Source organism: Prionailurus bengalensis, chromosome D2 (assembly GCF_016509475.1).
Source record: "Prionailurus bengalensis isolate Pbe53 chromosome D2, Fcat_Pben_1.1_paternal_pri, whole genome shotgun sequence".
NCBI classification, from domain to species: domain Eukaryota; kingdom Metazoa; phylum Chordata; class Mammalia; order Carnivora; family Felidae; genus Prionailurus; species Prionailurus bengalensis.
In genome coordinates, this window is record NC_057351.1 from 30,600,047 (window position 1) to 30,619,104 (window position 19,058).

General features: G+C 46.4%; 1 protein-coding gene across 1 annotated transcript in view; it reads left to right on the forward strand.

The window, feature by feature from the left end:
* The first annotated feature begins 3,702 nt into the window (after positions 1–3,702).
* Positions 3,703–19,058, forward strand: part of LOC122492842 (core histone macro-H2A.2) — a 59,596-nt gene continuing 44,240 nt past the window's right edge. Inside the window, exon 1 of the mRNA XM_043596533.1 lies at positions 3,703–4,325. The gene's annotated coding sequence lies outside the window, so the exon portion shown is untranslated. The remainder of the gene's footprint in view (positions 4,326–19,058) is intronic.

The window sequence follows — 19,058 nt, forward strand, 5'->3', positions numbered from 1 at the left end:
AAGTGCTAAACATTTGGTAGATTCTTTAAAATCCAAGTATCCCCCTTCGCTGAGCCCCCCGCAGTCTCTGTCACGACCCGCCTTACAACATACGCACACGTAAGACGCACACCAGACATTTATAAATTCATATACAGATGTATCTACATAGATACTCATCTACACACTCACACATACTCAGTCATGTAAATCCCCTTTCCCAGAACCAAATGGTCAGGACTTAGTATCCAAAAGGACATATTTTGTTGTTGTTTAAAAAAAACAAAAACAAAAAAAACCTGGACTATTAAGATGTCTCTTTTGATAGGAGACAAAGATGTTCATTTTAACCAGAGCTACTAAGAATAGGCTTTGTTGGCATAATAATTGCCTATGTGTTTTTTTAAAGACATCATTCCCTTTCATAAGTGATTAAGATCCTAAAGCCGCCAGTTTTGATCAAGGATATCAAATGTTTAATTAAATGTTAATCAAATGTTCAGTGTTCGAGCTATAACATCAGGGAAGACTTTGCATATTTCTATCTAATAAAAAATTTTAAATCAGATCGCCTGGAATTTTTCAAGCTAGAGGGTACATTTAAAAGCTGTATTTGCTTCCTGGAATAGTGGGGTGCTTTTCAGCCTGGCGCTCTGTCTACACTCATAACCTCAGGCCTCCACGTTGCTATTTAGAGTTATGCCAGTTGGCGTCTTAATGGAATTAATACGGCATCTAGAATTGCCTAACTTACATTCAAAGAAGAGCTTAAACCAATGATTTCCATCTGTTTCCATGACACTCCCAGGGAAGCTCAAGTTACTTCAAAGGAGATCAGAAATTCTCAGATGAAATTATTCTGGATATATAAATCTTATACCCATCTAGTCACGTAGGTCAGATATAAATACATACCTGCATGACTTCTGGAAGGGGCGACAGTCAGGAAATTAATATGGTAATTGCATACCAAGATCTCAGAAGGCTAAAACGATCACAAATTGTAATCGATGTCATGAACTAGATGAGAACGAACTATGGAAAATAAACACCCACTCAATTCACACAACATCATAAATTGGGATCATGAGAAAGTTAAATGGTTTGGGGGGGGGCAGAATCAATGAAGTTATTCTTAAAATGGAAGATTTTGTGAATGAATGACACGTAGACTCAATAGAAGATGAACCCAGTTGCATGGCTGCGTCTTTTTTTTTCTTCTTCCTTTTCTTTCTTTCTTTCTTTCTTTCTTTCTTTCTTTCTTTCTTTCTTTTTCTTTCTTTCTTTCTTTTTCATCTCTAAAGCATGCTACATGCCTGTCCCTAAGTGGAGAAGCAGTTCATCCTGCACCTCAATAAAATGTTTGCCAGACATCCTTGTCGCTAACGGAGTCAACTCGCAATCAATTCATGTATTCATAACATTATGCACACATACAGGTCGAAGGTTAAGAAAATGTCTTCAGTGCAGTGGTAATCAACCAAACCTCCTGTACTGAGGCTTTTCGCTGACTCCTTGAGGACATGTATTGGGAATGGTCAAGGGACTTTCCATCCTGTGACCAATCACAAAATTTCTTTGCTTAAAATGGATGTGCACATCCTTATCACCAGATTATTAGCACAGGAATTAACAGCATGAATCCGTCACTTCGTAACTCCATTAACTGTGGGCAAGTTTCTCATCCACTCTCTGCCTCCGTGTCTCCATCCGTACAGAGAAGGAAATAGTGCCCAACCCAGAGCGTTGTTGCGAGGAGCAAGTGAGTTGGTAAATGTAAAACAACAGTGCACATCGCAAGCATTCAGTAAGTGTAAACTCTCATTATCGCTTTATTAGTCTCCTTGTCTGAGATTCCCTGAGCTATTGGCCACTGCAGAACTCACAGTGACTGGTGAATTAATAATTACGCTGTTTTCAATGTATTTTAACTACACACTATTATCTGGGTGAATTTCTTGGGCATGTGTCAGATGCCCAATAACATATATAACTTAGCTAGGTCTGCACATTAGGTTGCATAGCTGTTCCTCTACATCCTCAGAAGTCTGGAGTCGGGGGGAATTGCTTTAGGCTGGGTATCTGGAAGTGCCCCTAAGTTTCACCCACATGGCCTTGACCAAGTCACGTCACCCATTTGAATATCAAATGTCTGCCCATAACATAAAGGCAGGTGAACTCTACGATCTCTTCTGTTCAAAGAACAAGAGCCTTATGAAGCTGACATTCCCCTTGACTCTCTGAGTTGCAACTACATCATTCATCTATTGGAAGAAAACAACCAGTAGGAAATGGGAGAATGTTGCCTGGTAAATTCTTAGACCCAGCCTTTTTCTCAGGATAGCACGTAACAAAATGTTAGGATGAAATGAGTTACATAAAATGCACATAAAAATGACCACGTGTACCATTTTTATTGCGAAGTTACAGGGAGAATGTGAAGCTAATATATATTGATGAATTATTCAACTATATCTCAGTCAGCCTGGCTGAGTGGGTCACAGGGTAGGAGTATTTTTCAAGCATTCCCAGGGGCTCCTTCCTGAACCCTTCTGAATGTTGGCCTGAAGGTTATTTCTGATCAAGAGTGGACACCAGAAATCTATAGAAGAAGGGATATAGGCACTTCCTCTAGAACAGGGAAATCGAAACCACTTGAGATGCCCCAAGGGATCATTGGAAACCCTTTGAATATATGTCTTGGGAAACGCGGACTTTATCCTGACTAAATTTCTGACCTGGAGAGTACCTTCAAAGACAAAGAACAGTAAAATCCTACATAGAGAGGGTAAACGGGGTAAAAAGAAGAGTAAGGAAGCCCCCAACAAACTGAGACCATTGTTTCCAGAAGAGTTCGAGAAGCCATATGAGATTTAAACAAACGGAGATGTGTTTATACCCTTACGACACATGCATGATCTTCCGGGAAGTCGGCAGATTTCTCAGCAAAACACTTGTTTAAAATGCAGATAGTCTAAAACGCTATCTACTAATTCCATCAACAGCCTCAACTGACTAGTATAAATCCAGAGAGCAGTGGATTCTTGCTTTGGGTTCTTTCCCATTCAGGCAATTGGAGGCCCTCAGTCACCCTAACGTTTCCCGTTGCCTAAACATTTACAAGTTTACGGGGCCAAATACACACAGTATTACCAAATGGGAAAGGCTTTGAAAAGCGTCCATTTGACCACTGCTGGAGAACTGGGGTTCTCCTTTTTTGAAGAGGTCAAAATTTTGCCTCTCACAACCCTTTGCCTCATCAGGGAGAAATCAGAGAAAGCATGGATGGCCCACAGCAAGTGAACATTTCCCCATGAAATAAACACATTGCTTTGATTCACCCCCAACCATGGAGTCCTGACCAACGTCTCCGGTTACAAAGGACAGCCCTGGCTTCCAGTAGAACAGAGCAACTACTAATCCATTATCACACTAATATTGTCCACCCCATCCCCATAAAAATGCATTTTCTAGAAACTAATAACATTTGGTCCTTAAGACAATAGCCTTGTGCTAATCAATAGCTGCTGGGATATTACAAATTAACACACTACCAAGCAACCGACTTAAAAAGGATGTCCAGGCACACAGTCCTACCCTCCAAAACATACATCTGCTACTCCAAATATTATGCAACGCTGGAATCTAAATTGGTCTTAATTTATAAAAAGCCAGCAGGCATGGATACACGTTCTCAGTTCTTGTGGCTGTGGCTACCCTTTGCTACAGCCCCAGTGGTACACACGAACGTTAATGTACAGTATTTGTCATTATCTGAGGACAGGAGAGAGCATCGAAGGTGGCATTTTCGGCTTTCACCTTCCAAGACTCTCCCCAGAACTGCCCGATGAACGCCCACGCCGCCTTCTTCCACCAAAGGTGGATTCCGCAAACGGGAGACTCCGGATCGTGACCGTAGTGCTTCGGTCCCCAGCCCTGGGGAAAGCCTCATCTTAGCAAGTGGCCCTCAGCGCATCCAGCAGATCCGCGGGCGACGCGGAGGCCGCGCGGTTTCATCATTAATGCTCCTGAAGGACAATAGCTCATCAAGCCCCACCGAAAGCCCCGGACCCGTCGCGGAGCCTGGGCTGGCGGGGGATGAGGCTGAGCGACTCCTCCTAGAGGTGGTTATGTGGAGAAGGAGCAATCCCTTCTCCCTCCTCCTCCTCCCCCCGCTACTATCCGCGGCCCGGAGAACTGCCGCTTGCCGCCATTGACAAGCACCGATAGAACCCAAAGAAAGGCAAAGAGTCCTGCCCGGCACCGGCGCCGCGCGGGCCGAACCTGCGCCCCGGGAGCGGCGCGCCGAGGGCACCGGGCGCCCGGAGCAGGCGGCGCAGCACCAGGTGAGCCCGCCATGGCGATGGCATTATTGTTCAGGGGGCTCCGGGGTCTGGAAACAAAACGCGCCGCGGGGGCAGTGCAGGGGCCGGAGAGAACCCCTGCCTCTCCCGCCGCCCGGCCCCTGCCGGCGCACCCCGATAGCCGACCCTCCCCGCAAAAGAAAGAGAGAAGAATTCATAAATCAAGCTGCCCAACTTGCTTCCTCGGGAAATAAAGGCGGGGGGTGGGGGGGGGGTGCTAAAGAAGCGGTAAAATTGCAGCGGCCGGCGAGGAGCGGGGGCATCCTGGGCGAGGAGGGAGGAGGCGGCGGGATGCGGGGTCCGGCGGCGGGCCGCGGCGAGGCCGGCCAGGGAGGGAGCGGAGGGCTCCCGGGATGCGGAGTTCGGGGCGCCGGAGCGGAGGAGGGAGGCGCCCGGCCGCCGAGGGGACCGCTCCCGGGCGGTGGGCCGCTCGGGGGGCCTCCGAGGGTGCGGGGCTGGGCGCCGGCCGCTCCGGGCTGACAATGGAAGGGGCGCGGGGGCGCGGAGCGGAGGGAAGGGGCCGGGGGCCGGGGGCGGGCCGCGCCGCCGAAGGTCAGGCCGGGGACGCGGGCGGCGGGGGCGAGGCCGGGGGCTGCCGCGCGGTCGCCGGGCGCCACGAGCGCCGCGAGCCCCCGGCCGGCGCGGAGGAGGGCTCGGGGCCGGGCACTCCCCTCCGGTTCCCTTTCCGGGGCGCCCGGTGCCGCCGCGCGCTGCGCTGTCCCCGGGAAATGGCGGCCCCTCCGCCGCCCGCTTGGGCAGTCCCGGCTTCCCGCTTTGCGCGGGAAAAATATATATATAATAATAATGGTAATAAAAAGGAAAAAAGGGACAAAAGTAAAGCGGCCGCGACGAAGGAAAGGGCTGCGGCGGGCGCCAGACGGCGCGCAAAGCGCGTGCGGGGCGCGGCGGGAGGGACCGGCCCTACCTCCGCGGCTCGCAGCCCGCGCCTCCGAGCACCCCGGTGCCAGCTTCGCCCGCCGCCTAAATCGCGCCCGTGGGTGTCCTTCCCCGCCTTTCCTCGTGGGGGCGCCCTCCGCTCCTGCCCTCTTTGTTCCTCCCAACAATGGCCAAAGGGCATTGAGCCCCCAAAGGGCCAAATGAGCCTCCCTCTCCAGGAGTTTCCTGTCGCCGATTGCTCCGGAGCCACCGCGGGCGTGATTTCGGCCCGGTCACTGCCGGGGTTTAATGGCAACCGTCCCACGATGGGCGAAGAGGTGAAGGAGGCCAGAAGCAGCGGGCCGAGGAACCAAAGCGCAGGTCCCTGTGTGTCTGGGGCGGTGCGGCCGGGACAGTAAAGGTGGTCCCCGCATTCCCGCGGCGCCGGTGAACAGCGGTGCGCTCCAGCCTCTACTCGGCCAGTGGGGAGTCCACCCAGGGCCCGGGCCTAGATCCCCGGGCCTCAGGGGCCTGTTCTTCTGGAGGTGGTCAGCACCCCCTAGCAAATTGGTTTCCTCACTTTCCTCATTTGTGTTTGTGTCGAGAAACAGAAACGTTATCAAGAGCGAAATGCGCCTCCGTTTGTGTTGTTTCTTATTTAGGACCAGTTCCTTTGTGGAAACAAACTAAGCGACACAGAATTCTCAGTTCGTTCATATTTAACTGAACGTTATCACTTACTCCTTTGGAAAACTCCTTTTTTTTTTTTTTTTTCAAATGAGTGTTCAGAACGCCAAGATTTGGAAACACGCTCATGGTTTTTAGAATCGCTGTAGCCGAGATGATCATGTAAATAAAAATAGGCTCTGCCTGGAGGAAAAGTTTATCATGGATCGAGTAATTCACACCTTTAAAACCTCCCTTTCCTGTATCCAAATTTAAAAATGTATATATGCCCACCTCTGCACTCCAGTTCTGCTAGCTTGTCAATTTCTTCCTCGCCTGGATCCATTTATTGACGTGCTTTGGGCATTATTAATGGTTTCCTCTCTTTCAAAACTCTGTCAAAGAATTTAGCTCCTTGGATCCAGAATGTTCCAAAGAGTCTGACCTTACTCTCTCCCCATCCCATCTTCTGTCTAGTTCCCAGGGATTCTGTAGCTTTTCCCAGTGGGTGAGACACCCTACCGGCTATTGTCTGAGACAGCCAGGTCTGTTTTCACTGCCTCCTGCCAAGCAGAGCAGGAGGGAGTCCTGTTTTCCTCAGGCGACTTTAAATGGAATATATCTGTAACTTGGCTAGGGGGAAGGGTGTGCAAAAATTCAACCGACTTTTTTTTTTTTTTTGAGACAGAGAGCAAAAATTCAACCAACTTTTTTTTTTTTTTTTTTTTTTTTTTTGAGAGAGAGAGAGAGAGAGAGAGAGAATCCCAAGCAGGCTCCCTGATGTCAGCCAAGAGCAGGAGGCTGGACTCAATCTCACAAACCGTGAGATCATGACCTGAGCTGAAATGAAGAGTCTGATGCTTAACCCACTGAACCACCCAGGCACCCACCCCATGAGCAACTTTTTAAAAAATGTTTTTCATTCTTAAATAACCTCAAGTGTGCCTAGGTAGCTCAGTCAGTCAAGTGTCTGACCCTTAGTTTCGGCTCAGGTCATGATCTCACAGTTTCGTGGGTTCGAGCCCCACATTGGGCTCTGTGCTAACAGCCTGGAGTCTGCTTGGGATTCTCTCTCTCTCTCTCTCTCTCTCCCTCCCTCCCTTCCCTCCCCTCCCTCACACTCTGTCTCTCTCAAAAATAAGTAAATAAAACCTTAAAAATATTTTTTAACTTAAAAAAAATAAAAAGAAATAGCCTCAAAGATGCACCCTTGGTAAATGCTTTTTTTGTGCAAAGATGAGCAAAGAACTTATGGTGGGAGATCATTGAACAAACATTTATTGGGCACCAATTATTAAACACCTCTGCATGCGGGAAGAAATGCAAATATGGGGTAGTCATGGGCCCTGCTCTCAGAGAGCTTACATCCTAAGCCTAGGCGATAACATGTGCAGGTAAAAAGTAATTAATCTTGGCAAGCTGAGTGGGAAACCGGGGGCTTTCCTGCACTGCTAACAGGCGTGTAAATTGAAACTGCCAATTTGAAGGGCAGTTTGGCACTGTTAAAGTTAATAATGTGCACATTCTATGACCCAGCCATTCCATTTCTTCGTGTATATCCTAGAGAAGCAGGCACCAGTGTGCAGAGTTTTGGTAGTTTTGAAACTAAAAGCAACCTAATGGCCATCATAGGGAATGGCTAAATAATGGCGCATTTACTTCTGGATAATTAGGCAACAGTTCAAAAGAACGAAGTAAGTCTATGTATGCTGAGACGGAAAGGTCATCAAACCATATGATTAAAGAAAAAGGCAATGACAGAACAATATGTACTGTATGGGACTATCAAAAAATAATAATACTATACATTCCCATAAGTAAAAATACATACAAAAACAGATAGGGCTGTAAAGACACCCACTGGAAGAGACAACTGGAGGAATTGTCAAGGAAGAGATTAGTCACACAATTATTCATACCCATCTGTAACCATTGTTACAACGTTCGAAATTTTACAATTTGAATTGATTTCTATATTACTTGCATAACTAAATACAATTAAGATACAAGTGATTGATAATGTGTAATAAAAGCCACAATAAAATGTTACAACAGTGTTTACAGGGAGAACAGCGTTTTAGGCTGGAACGGGGTGGGGGGTGGAGGACCAAGCTTCACAGACACTGCAGGAGGATTGGAGGAGAGCGGGAAAGGGTCCAAGGCAGGCAGAAGGATGCTTGACCAGACTGTCGTCACATAAATTCTCTTTCGAGGCTGAGTCCCCACCGGCCCTGCCAAGGTTCAGGTCAAAGAGAACTAAACCAACAGTTTATCATTTCTATCTTTTTTTTTTTTTTTTTTTTAATTTTAGAGAGCACGATCGGAGTAGGGGCAGCAGGAGAGGGAGAGAATCTTAAGCAGGCTCCACGCTCAGTGTAGAACCAGAATGCAGGGCTCGATCCCATGACCCTGGGATCGTAACCTGAGCTGAAATCAAGAGTTGGCGGCTCAAATGACTGAGCCACCCATTAAATTAGATTTAGAAGGAAAAAAAAAGAACCAATAGAGGTATGACATCTAACAATTTTATGGTATTGGAAGGTAGTACTTAAAAAAAAAATTATGTTTATTTATCTTTGAGAGAGAGACAAAGCACGAACAGGGGAGGGGCAGAGAGAGAGGGAGACACAGAATCTGAAGCAGGCTCCAGGCTCTGAGCTGTCAGCACAGACCCCGACGCAGGGCTCGAACCCATGAACCTCAAGATCATGACCTGAGCTGAAATCTGACACTCAACTGACTGAGCCACCCAGGCGCCCTGGCAGGTAGTATTTTAAAAAGGTAGTGAAAACTTCAGGATGGAGGGTTTGTATTCTCCTGGATGCACACTGGGATATATTTTGGGAATTAAGTTGGAGGGAAAGATAAGTGTTTGAAAGGCTACTTCGTTCCCCACCACCACCAGAAAAATCACAAAAGGCACCCTCAAAATACTTTTGAAACAAATACTTAAGGCTAGTTGCCTTCAAACACTCATTTAAGGTCAAATGTGTACATAACACTATGCAAAGGGTAACAGTGTAGGAAGAACAGCCCCAGCCCAGGGTTCCAGAAGTGGGGGTTAGGGGGCTGGTCCTAGGTCCGGTTTCACACAGACCGTGGGGTCATGGACAAGCTGTTTCATGAGCTCCTCCCATGCCACACCTTTTACGGTGGCTGAAATTAGGAGGGACCCCTAAAAATAGTTGATGGCTCAAGTCCCTTTCAGTCTTAGATCCTGATTTTGTGAAATCCTACGATTCTAACCTCATGATGATTGTGAATTCTCCGGCAGATGGGATTTTGGGGGGATGCGGGATTAGACTAGGAGGGGCCCCAAAGTGCCCCGCCTTGGGAAAAATAAAAGGTCACTGTCACAAGGTTCTGAGTAGATTAGGTAGCTCTGGGAGCTTCCCCAGAGCTGACATTTCATTACCGCCCCTAAGATCAGTGAGGGAAATAGATGTTGCCGAGTTCAAGCCTCGTGGTAGACACAGAACATCAAACGCTATAGTGTTGCAATAGTTGCTTTTGAAACAGAGGGGAAGTGCCAGCCTGCATCCCAGGAAAATCGTTCTCCGAAACTGTTGCTTCCATGGAAATAAGTCACAATTGCTAATGTTTATTGAATGCCTTCCTGCCTGCCAGGCACTGTTCCAGACATTTTATGTGCATTAACTCATTTCATTCTTACAACAGCACTTTAGGTAGATACCATTGTTATACCCAAATGACAGAAAAGGAAAGAGAGGTTGAGGACGTGCCCACACCTGGGCGGAGGTAGACTTGGGACCCCAGCCCAGGCAGCCTCGCGCCACAGCCCCACATCCTTACCTCCGCGACGGGAGAGCAAGGGGGTTGCTTCTCATTATGCAGATTCTTATTCTAAAACTTGTTATTTGCATCACTGTGTTACCTGCCTATGTCAGGTGAAAGATAAAGACGATCCGATGGAGCCACATCACCCTATACTTTAAACTGTCTTGTCGCCACGCATTAAATAAGATGAATTTGGTGGTTTCTCTGAAGCCCTTACTGTTCATTTATCCATCTCACCATCCATCATCCTTGGCCCGATTTATTTGACTGGCGTTGCCAATTTGGACGTGGAATGGAGTAAGTAATTCAAGTCGGAATTCTTGCGCTTTGACAGAAGTGTGTGTGGAAATATGCACCGGACCACCGGCCTCGGTCCGGGCACGTTTACTTCAGCTGATCCCGGGACTCCAGAATTTGCGGCGGCGACCATATTGTTTAACCCTAAATCGCAACACACAATCTGATCAGAGATTTGGGGGTTGTTTCTGGATATAAGAGGCGGTCCTGATGATATAGTTTGGATGCCTAAATATGGGGCGTTTCCATAACGACAGGCCAAAAATATCACAAAGTAAAATCAACCCGATCCTGGAAAACCCGGGCCCTGTGTTTACGAGGCCTGGCACTAATAATGACATATATTATGCCAACTTGTACTCTGTGCTCCCTTCACTGCTCAATAAAGCCGTTAAAATTAAACAGTGGTGGTAGAATATGAAAAAGTAAGCTCCAATAGCTTTTATAATTTACAACATCAACTTTTAGGTCCGATGATAGTTCACCGGGTCCCCCATCAGAGTACTAGATTTGCAAATTGACGGATCTTTGTGAATTTCAACACAGCGCTGTCCAACACTGGAGTCGCACTTCAGGAAACTCTATAGGTTATTGCCTCAGAGTGGAGAAGAGGCAGTCTTGGGAAAAAACCAAGGTAGAATTTTCAGGCCCGGTTGTTCTATTCTGTGGTTATCGTGGGTGACGAAATAGTCACTTCAAAGGAAAGATCGCCTGGATGCGACTTAATTCTACCGGGTTTTTCCAGGTCTGTAGATTTCATAGAGGGGGGTCAGACAGAGTGACATTTTGAGCATCTTCGTAGAACAGAAGCCTCTTTCAGGTTGGAAGGGACCTCACAAGTTAGCAGGTGTAATGGCTGTCGTTTCTCAGAGCCCCAAAGCAGAAAATGTGGGGACCCAGCCATGAAGGTTCTCAGGCACCTCCCCACTCCAGCCAGGACAGCTGCCCTTCCCTCCATCTGCTCTAAATATTGGATCTCCTGAAAGGTTGTTCTTTTTTGTTTGTTTCGAGCAAAGTTGGCGGAGTTGGGGGGTGGGAGGTTGTTAAAAAATCAGCGGGTTTGGCTAAGGGCCACAGGTGGTGAGTCCAACACTGGAACCCCTGCCCCCCGACACACACACCTGCTGGGGTCCGCCATACCTTCTGTCTGGGGACGACACCGCACTACACCTGGAGCCCCCGACCCTTGCCACTTGTGGCCACATTGCAGCCAGCACCTTAGGACGGACAGTGAGGAAAACAGGGGAGGGAGGAACGGGCAGGAGAGGGATGGAGGAAGAGGGATTCCGGGGCAGCTACCTCTGCCCCAAGAGCCCACAACCGGCCCCACCTATGTGTCCAGCGGTGGGTGTCTCCGGAAGCCTCTGGCAGATGAGGCGGCACCAAGGGCCACAGCCTACCTGCTGTCTGTACTGGTTTGCTCACTCCCAGCCCCAGAGGGAACTCCCAAGTCCCTTCACCCCTCACCTGAGAAGCTCTTGGCTTAGACAAAGTCAGTTCCCTGCTCAGGGGACTACTGTCTCTAACAGTCACCCTCACGACTAATTTGAAACTATGGGATTTTATGGAGACACGATAGCCTGCCCACTGGTCCTGTTTGTCAGCGGTAAGAGCAAAAGAGACCCAGCTGGACGCAGCGAAGGGTTTTGGTTTTTATTTTGTTCTCCATGACTGAATGGATTCAGGAAGACGTTTTCTTCTGGGGTGCATTACTAAGATCCAACAAGAACAAAACTGATTTTTATCCATTTGCTTATATTCATTTCTCATCCGACTAGTACCATAGGTGGCCAAATATATTTATATTATATTAGAGAATAGCAGAAGGCCAATAATGAAGAAACCAAATATATATCAACAACTTGGTCCCTTTGTCTTTAAAAAACAAAAACAAAAACTTGAGCTCACGTTCAACAAAGGCAGCAGAACCTGTTAAAAGTCACCAAGTACTGGGGCGCCTGGGTGGCTCAGTCGGTTAAGTGGCAGACTTTGGCTCAGGTCTTGATCTCATGGTCCGTGAGTTCGAGGGATCTCATGGTCCCACGTCCAAGAATCTGGAGCCTGCTTTAGATTCTGTCTCTCTCTCTCTCTCTCTGCCCCTTCCTGGCTTGTGCTCTGTCCCTCTCTCTCTCTCTCTCTCTCTCTCTCTCAAAAATAAATTTAAAAAATTTTTAATTAAAAAAAAAGTCACCGAGTACTGCAGTAACAGCTTATACAGTAAATCCATGCCATATCTATCCCCCCCCCCCCCCGCTTGCTCTGCCCTCCTCTCCCCATCCCTTCTAGAAGGATGTGGGCACACCCGCTCTGACTGTGGCTTATAAAGAACGCACGGGTGGGTGAGCTTCCCCCTAGATTATTCCAGGACATGGCTTGAAAGACTTTTTTTAAAAAAGGAATGATTTGTAACCCAATAGTATAATTTAAATAAATTGGGCTAACGCTTGGTTCTAACGTTCATGGTTGGTTAATTTAGTTAATTTGATCCGTGTGTCATTTTGATGAAATTGAGTTTGCTATAGCTCTTTACATTATAAATTGTTAATGTGCTTTAACATATATGACGATAAAATTATTGACTATGCTCATTCACTTAAAGGTGGCCTTGGAAGAAAACGGTTTGGAAAGTATTAACTTGTGCAATAATATATTTGCCCTTGGACTTCATAAATGCAAGTGTAATAGAGCAAGTGATTTAGCTGGGATTACCGAAAATGGTTTTCACAGCCACAAAATAATACTAACAAACTATTATTATTTTAATACAGTCCTTAGGGCAACACACCAAAATATATTAGAATTCTATTAGGTGGGAGACTAAGAGGTTTTTTTAACGCCCTTTAAAAATATATTTCTACATATAATTAATACATTGGTATTGAATTCCCTTAGGTCCTGCCCAGTTTTATTCCATCTCATTTCATTCTCCCAAAGGATGGTTTGGAACTGACAGAGTGAAGATGCTTCATTGTGGTGTCTACTTTATTTTTCATAATTATTTACAATATGAAATATTCTGACACACGATCCTACAGATTAGAGAAATGTCATGGGGCCTAAAGAAGAATACATTTCAGCAATTTTAAAACCGTATTTGAAGTTAAAAAAAATTCATTTCCATCATTAAAAAGCTACAAGACCTCTTATTTCCACTTTTCAAGTAATGTATATATGAAAGCCTTTTGATGTGTATACTTTTTCACGGGAATTCGCTCTTTCGTTCATGTATTCTGCAGAAACTTATGGAGAATCTTCTAGGAGCCAAGGCTTGTGCTAGTGCAGGGATAGAGTCATAAACAAAAAGAGCGAGACCCCAAGTCTTGTTGATTTCCGGGGCTCGGGCTCCCCTCTCCCCTGCCACCGGCCCCTGGGGGTCCCTCCTCACTAAAGAAGAGGCAGCTGGTGCCGGGATCTGCCTCTGATTTCGCCACCCACCAGGAGCACGCAGGCAGGCGTGAGACCCAAGCCCACCCTGTGAGCATTTGCAGAAGCTGGATGGCAAGAAAATGGTCACTTAAATCAAGACTGCTGGCGGCTTCCAGTGGACCTTCTTGCTGATTGGCTAGGGTTTGTCATAGTCCCCATCAGTTGACATAGAATAAAAATTTCCAGAAGTTGCTTGAGGCATAAAAAAAAATGTTCTTTATCAGCTCTTTATGCTTAAGAAAGGACTTATTTAAATTAAAAGAAAATAGTGGTCTGAAGAAAGCAGACCATTTTGTCCTTTACAGAGCCAGTCAGTGTGTTGAGTACAGTTTGCTGTTTCCCACCAAAAGCAATTCATTCAATAAGGGCAGATGCTTGGGATTTTTCTTTTCTTTCCTCTCCTCCCTTCTGGGATTACAGTATAATTATAAATATTATTTATAGGAATCCCATATGCTACAATCGGGCAAATACAGACTCACTGAATTTGATCCTGTTATATTAATGGGTCTTATATAATCTCTTGATATGAAATTTTATATTCTTCAATTATCTCAAGACCAATGACTCACCTGGTGATGAAAGTGATCTAAATTTTTCAATATGACATTATTACTCAATTATAACACAGTTGAACTTTTTCTCCTTACCAGAATACTCATTTCGAGGCTGATTCCCAAATGATGTTTGTGAAGATGTTAAATTAAAGTGACACTTTCCGTTTCCAGTTCCACATGATGGACGGAGTATATGGGCTTCCTTCTCTTGGAGCCCACAGAAATACTGGTAAAGAATTGCAAAGAAAATAAGCAACAACAAAAGGGCAAGGGGGTGGTGTTGCTCATTAGCAAGTGGGAGATTTCAACAGATTTCTGGAAGACTGGAAGTACCTGGGACTCTGCAGACAATGTCACAGGGGAAGCCACAAGTAAGAAGAGTAAAATGCAAGGGGCACCTGGGTGGCTCAGACAATTGAGGGTCCGACTCTTGATTTCAACTCATGATCTCAGAGTTGTGGGATTGCACCCCACACCACGCTGAGCATGGAGTCTGCTTGAGATTCTCTCTCTCCCTCTGCCCCTCCTCCCCCACTTGCGCTCTCTCTCTCTCTCTCTCTCAAATAAAAAATAATATAAGGGTGAATGCAAGAGGGAGCTCCACTGAAGGTGGGCAGGGTGAGAAGTGAAGAGTCGTTGTGGGTCTGTTTCTGGAAAAGCCAAGTGGATTGGCCTCTCTCCCTCCCCTTCTCCCAGTTGAGCTTCCGGTGATCTTCCATTTCTCCCCCCGCTAACAGTCTGAGGCTTCCCCTCTGAAGAAATTGAACAACTCAGGGCTGGTCTAGAATTTCTAGGATTTCTAGGATTCCTAGAATTTCTGGTTCTGGCCTTCGGGGGCTCTCAGTCCCTGACTGGACACGCTCAGGTGAGGTGTTGACTGACATGTGCTATGCACACACCCAGAGGTCCCAAGCAGGAACCATGCCTACCAAAGGAGAGCTGAGGAAAACTCTTCCATCTGCCTATCATCATTAGCCTTGTCTATCATTCTTAAGTATCAAGGCCTGACCAAAGGTCACCAGACATTTAAGAAAAGCCGTCATGAAAGAGAAAGATGATAATGAACACATAGGATGATGAGCTGGGTGAGATAATCGAAAGAACAGATGATAACATAAACACACCCTAAGTAATTTCAGAGAAACTTGAAGACATGGTGCCTTCATACAGGAACAGGATGATATGAAAAAGGAATAATCAGAGACAGGAAAGAGCTGTTGGACATTAATAATATGATTGCCAACATTAGATGTTAAGAGGACTGGGGGAAAAAATGGAAGGGAAGGGGTAAGAGAGTTAGAGGAGCAACCCAGGAGATCCAACCCCTGGTTCACAAGCATCCCCGTAAGAGAAGGGGCACTTGGGAGAGATAAAGAGATGGGGGGAAATAATCAAATCCGTAATAGAAAATTCCTGAAGTTATTAAAGAGATGAGTCTTCTGATTGAGTGAACAGGCTTATTGCCAAATGCGGAGCAGGGTGAATGGGGTCGGGGGGACTCACACCTAGGCACATCTTTGTGGAGTATTAGAACATAAAGAGAAAATCTAAAGTCTTGGGAGTTGGGGGGCACCAAACTTACCTGTAACACTGGATGAAAACACCAGTGGATCAATGGCTTCAAAATATTGAAGCAAAATGATGTGGATGCTAAAAACTATACCCCACCCAAGGATAATCCAGAGATCATTCAGTAAAGACAGTTTCATTTATGTAAGAAAACAAAGTTTACTTCTCTGTGCTGTCCCTGAAGAGTTACAGGAGGCTGACACCAAGAATATAAGGGAGAAAGTCGAGAAAGAGGAGGTCATTGGATGAGGGATGATTGGATCATGGATGAGGCATGGGGGAAGACATTCCCAGGATGACCTCTGGGTAAAACAACCATTCCAAACTGGAGCATGAGGTCAAAGGGCTTCAGGATAAAAGTCTCTGGGAAGAAAGCGGCCCCTGCGAAGACCAATGACCAAGAAGCTCGGTGATTTTTAGGCTGTGGCAAAGCCACACTTCCCTTTTGTCAACAAGAACGAAGGAAAGTACGACTGATTGATCATCGTTATTCACGGGTTCCATATCAGCGAATTTGCCTGCCTGCTAAAATTTATTTGGAACCCCCAAATCAATGCATTTCAGTCTCTCAAGGACATGCACAGGGCGGCAAAACATTTGAGCCACCCATCCATCGGTCACTTTCCCTGCTGACTTCTAACAAGGCCTGGTTTCCTCGTTCATCTGTCACGCTGGAAATTGGTGCCCTTCCCATGGTCTATCTAGTGCCATGTTTTCACCTTTTTGTGCTTCCCATTGGCGATTCCACTGTTTAAAGTGGCCCCCAAGCATCGTCCTGAAGCGCTGTCTAGTGTTCCTGAGCACAAGAAGGCTGTGAAGGAATGTGCCTTCTGGAGAAAATATATGTGTCCGATGAGGTTCGCTCAGGCTTAAGTCACGGCGCGATTTCCCGTGAGCGCGGTGTTGGTGAATCAACAATACATATTATAAAAGGTGTCTTTAAACAGAAACGCACATAAAACAAGGTGATGTGTTGATTCGTTGATGAAAAAGTTGTGACCGGAGGCTCGCGGCCACCTAACCCTGTTTCCCCTAGGATCAGTGCTCCACTATTCACCAATCCAGTGTTCCCGGCTGCTTTGTAAAACACCGCGACTGCACTTAACGAGAATCGACAGTGATTAGGAACTTGGGGGTGGGAGGAAGCTGTAAAAAAAGACGTGCTCTAAATGTGAAGCCAAGTGAAATGTTGGAGTGATTTTGAACAACCCATTTTCAGAACAAAGAGAATCCACTTGAGGCAGGTGCTGGACCCCAGGAAAGGAAGCGTGAGGCTAGCACGCATGCGATTCTGAAGGGAACAGTATTCACAAAGTCGCGATCATATAAACGCTGCTTAAGAGCATTTCGCTTTCGAAATCGGCCCAGAGACAGAAGGAAGACTTCACTGTGATTACAGGACCAAACAGAAAGGTGACGAGTGGAGGCAGTGGCAGCGTGGAGGACAGAGGTAGAAATGGGGAGGTGAGGTAGGGAGCAGAGGGGCCAGGGAAAGGTCAGGGCGCACATCCCCGTCCAACATAACCGTGACTCAAGAGGGAACACCTGGGGTTGGGGGAGTCAGAGACTGCAGTGTGTTCTTTAAAGTTCCCAAGGTCATCAGCAGAGGAAATAAAAACGGAAGTATGCTGTCGATGGCTGGAAAAGAGAAGAGAATGGGGACTCAAGTTCTCATCCTTCCGAGGCATTGACAGAGACTGTCTAAAAGTGGAAGTAAATTGTGACGTAGAACTATAAACACTTGAGCTTTGGAGGTGACCACCAGAAGTGAAATTAAAAACTGTTGCATGATGGGGCGCCTGGGTGGCTCCGTCGGTTAAGAGTCCGACTTCGCTTCAGGTCACAGTCTCAAGGTTCGGAAGTTCGAGCCCCACGTCGGGCTCTGTGCTGACAGCTCAGATCCTGGAGCCTGCTTTGGATTCTGTGTCTCCCTCTCTCTCTGTCCCTCCCCCGCTCACACTGTCTCTCTCTCTCTCTCTCTCTCTCTCTCTCAAAAATAAATAAAGTTAAAAAAATTGTTTTAAACTGTTACATGGAATGGCCTCTGGAAGCGAGATTGGGGGTAGAGTTGGGGAGAGACTGTTGCTCTCCATTTTATGCATTTCTTTACGTCTTGCTTTATAATACTATGTGCAAGCATTACTTAGATTTAAAGGCAAAATAAACTCAACTTTTTATTTTAGATTTCTTTTTTTTTTAGATTTATTTATTTTGAGAGAGAGACAGAGAGCACGAGCCGGGGGGAGACAGAGAGAGACACCGAATCCAAAGCAGGCTCCAGGCTCTGAGCTGTCAGCACAGAGACCAACTCCAGCCTTGAACCCATGAACCACGAGATCATGAGTTGAGCCGAAGTTGGCTGTTTAACCGACTTCGGAGCCACCCAGGTGCCCCAAGATTTTTTTTTTTTTTTTTAATTTTTTTTTTCAACGTTTATTTATTTTTGGGACAGAGAGAGACAGAGCATGAACGGGGGAGGGGCAGAGAGAGAGGGAGACGCAGAATCGGAAACAGGCTCCAGGCTCTGAGCCATCAGCCCAGAGCCTGACGCGGGGCTCGAACTCACGGACCGCGAGATCGTGACCTGGCTGAAGTCGGACGCTTAACCGACTGCGCCACCCAGGCGCCCCCAAGATTTTATTTTTTAATGTTTATTTCTTTTTGAGACAGAGAGAGACAGCAAGCGGGGAAGGGGCAAAGAGAAAGAGGGAGAGAGATCCCAAGCAGGCTCCATACTGCACTGTCAGCGTGGGGCCCAACGTGGGGCTCAAACCCACAAAATGTGAGATCGTGGCCTGAACAGAAATCAAGAGTTGGACACTTAACCGACTGAGCCACCCAGGTGCTCCTAGATTTTATTCTTAAGTAATCTCCACACCCAATGTGGAGCTCAAACTTAGAACCCCCAGATCAAGAGTCACATGCTCTACCGACCGAGCCAGCCAGGCCCCCCTGCCAAACTCAAAATTTTAAATAACTTCTTTAACTTTTTTTGTTTTCCTTGCTTCAGGGTGACCTTACGCAAGTCATAATCGTGTTTCAGCTTGTTGGTGATAGGCCCTAACAGAGAAGTTCCCAAACTTTCTCAGTTCACAGAGAATTTAATGTCTCAGACATTTTTTTCTCAGGGCGCCTAGGCCAGAAGGAATACCCATCAGTTCCATTTATTACCTGGCTAGGTCCAAACAATAAGTATTTATGTCCTAACAGCTAGGAACTATTTGAAAAAAATATTGACAATGAATAAGAAGAAAAAAGGATATTTGTATCCCATTCTTAAATAGCCACAATGAATTACAAATAGGACGTGTGCACCTGTTGGGCACTGCACAACTTCTCAAACCTTAGAATCAGGTCAGACACTGCCACTCTCATTTTCTGTTCCACATCGATTTTTCCCTGGCACTTGCTTTAATCACAGCAGCCACCAAAAACTCAGCTTTGTAAGATATGGCATCATAAAAAAGAAGAAGAAGAAGATAGTACAATCTACTGCCAACCACTGGTAGGAACACTTTGAGCTGGT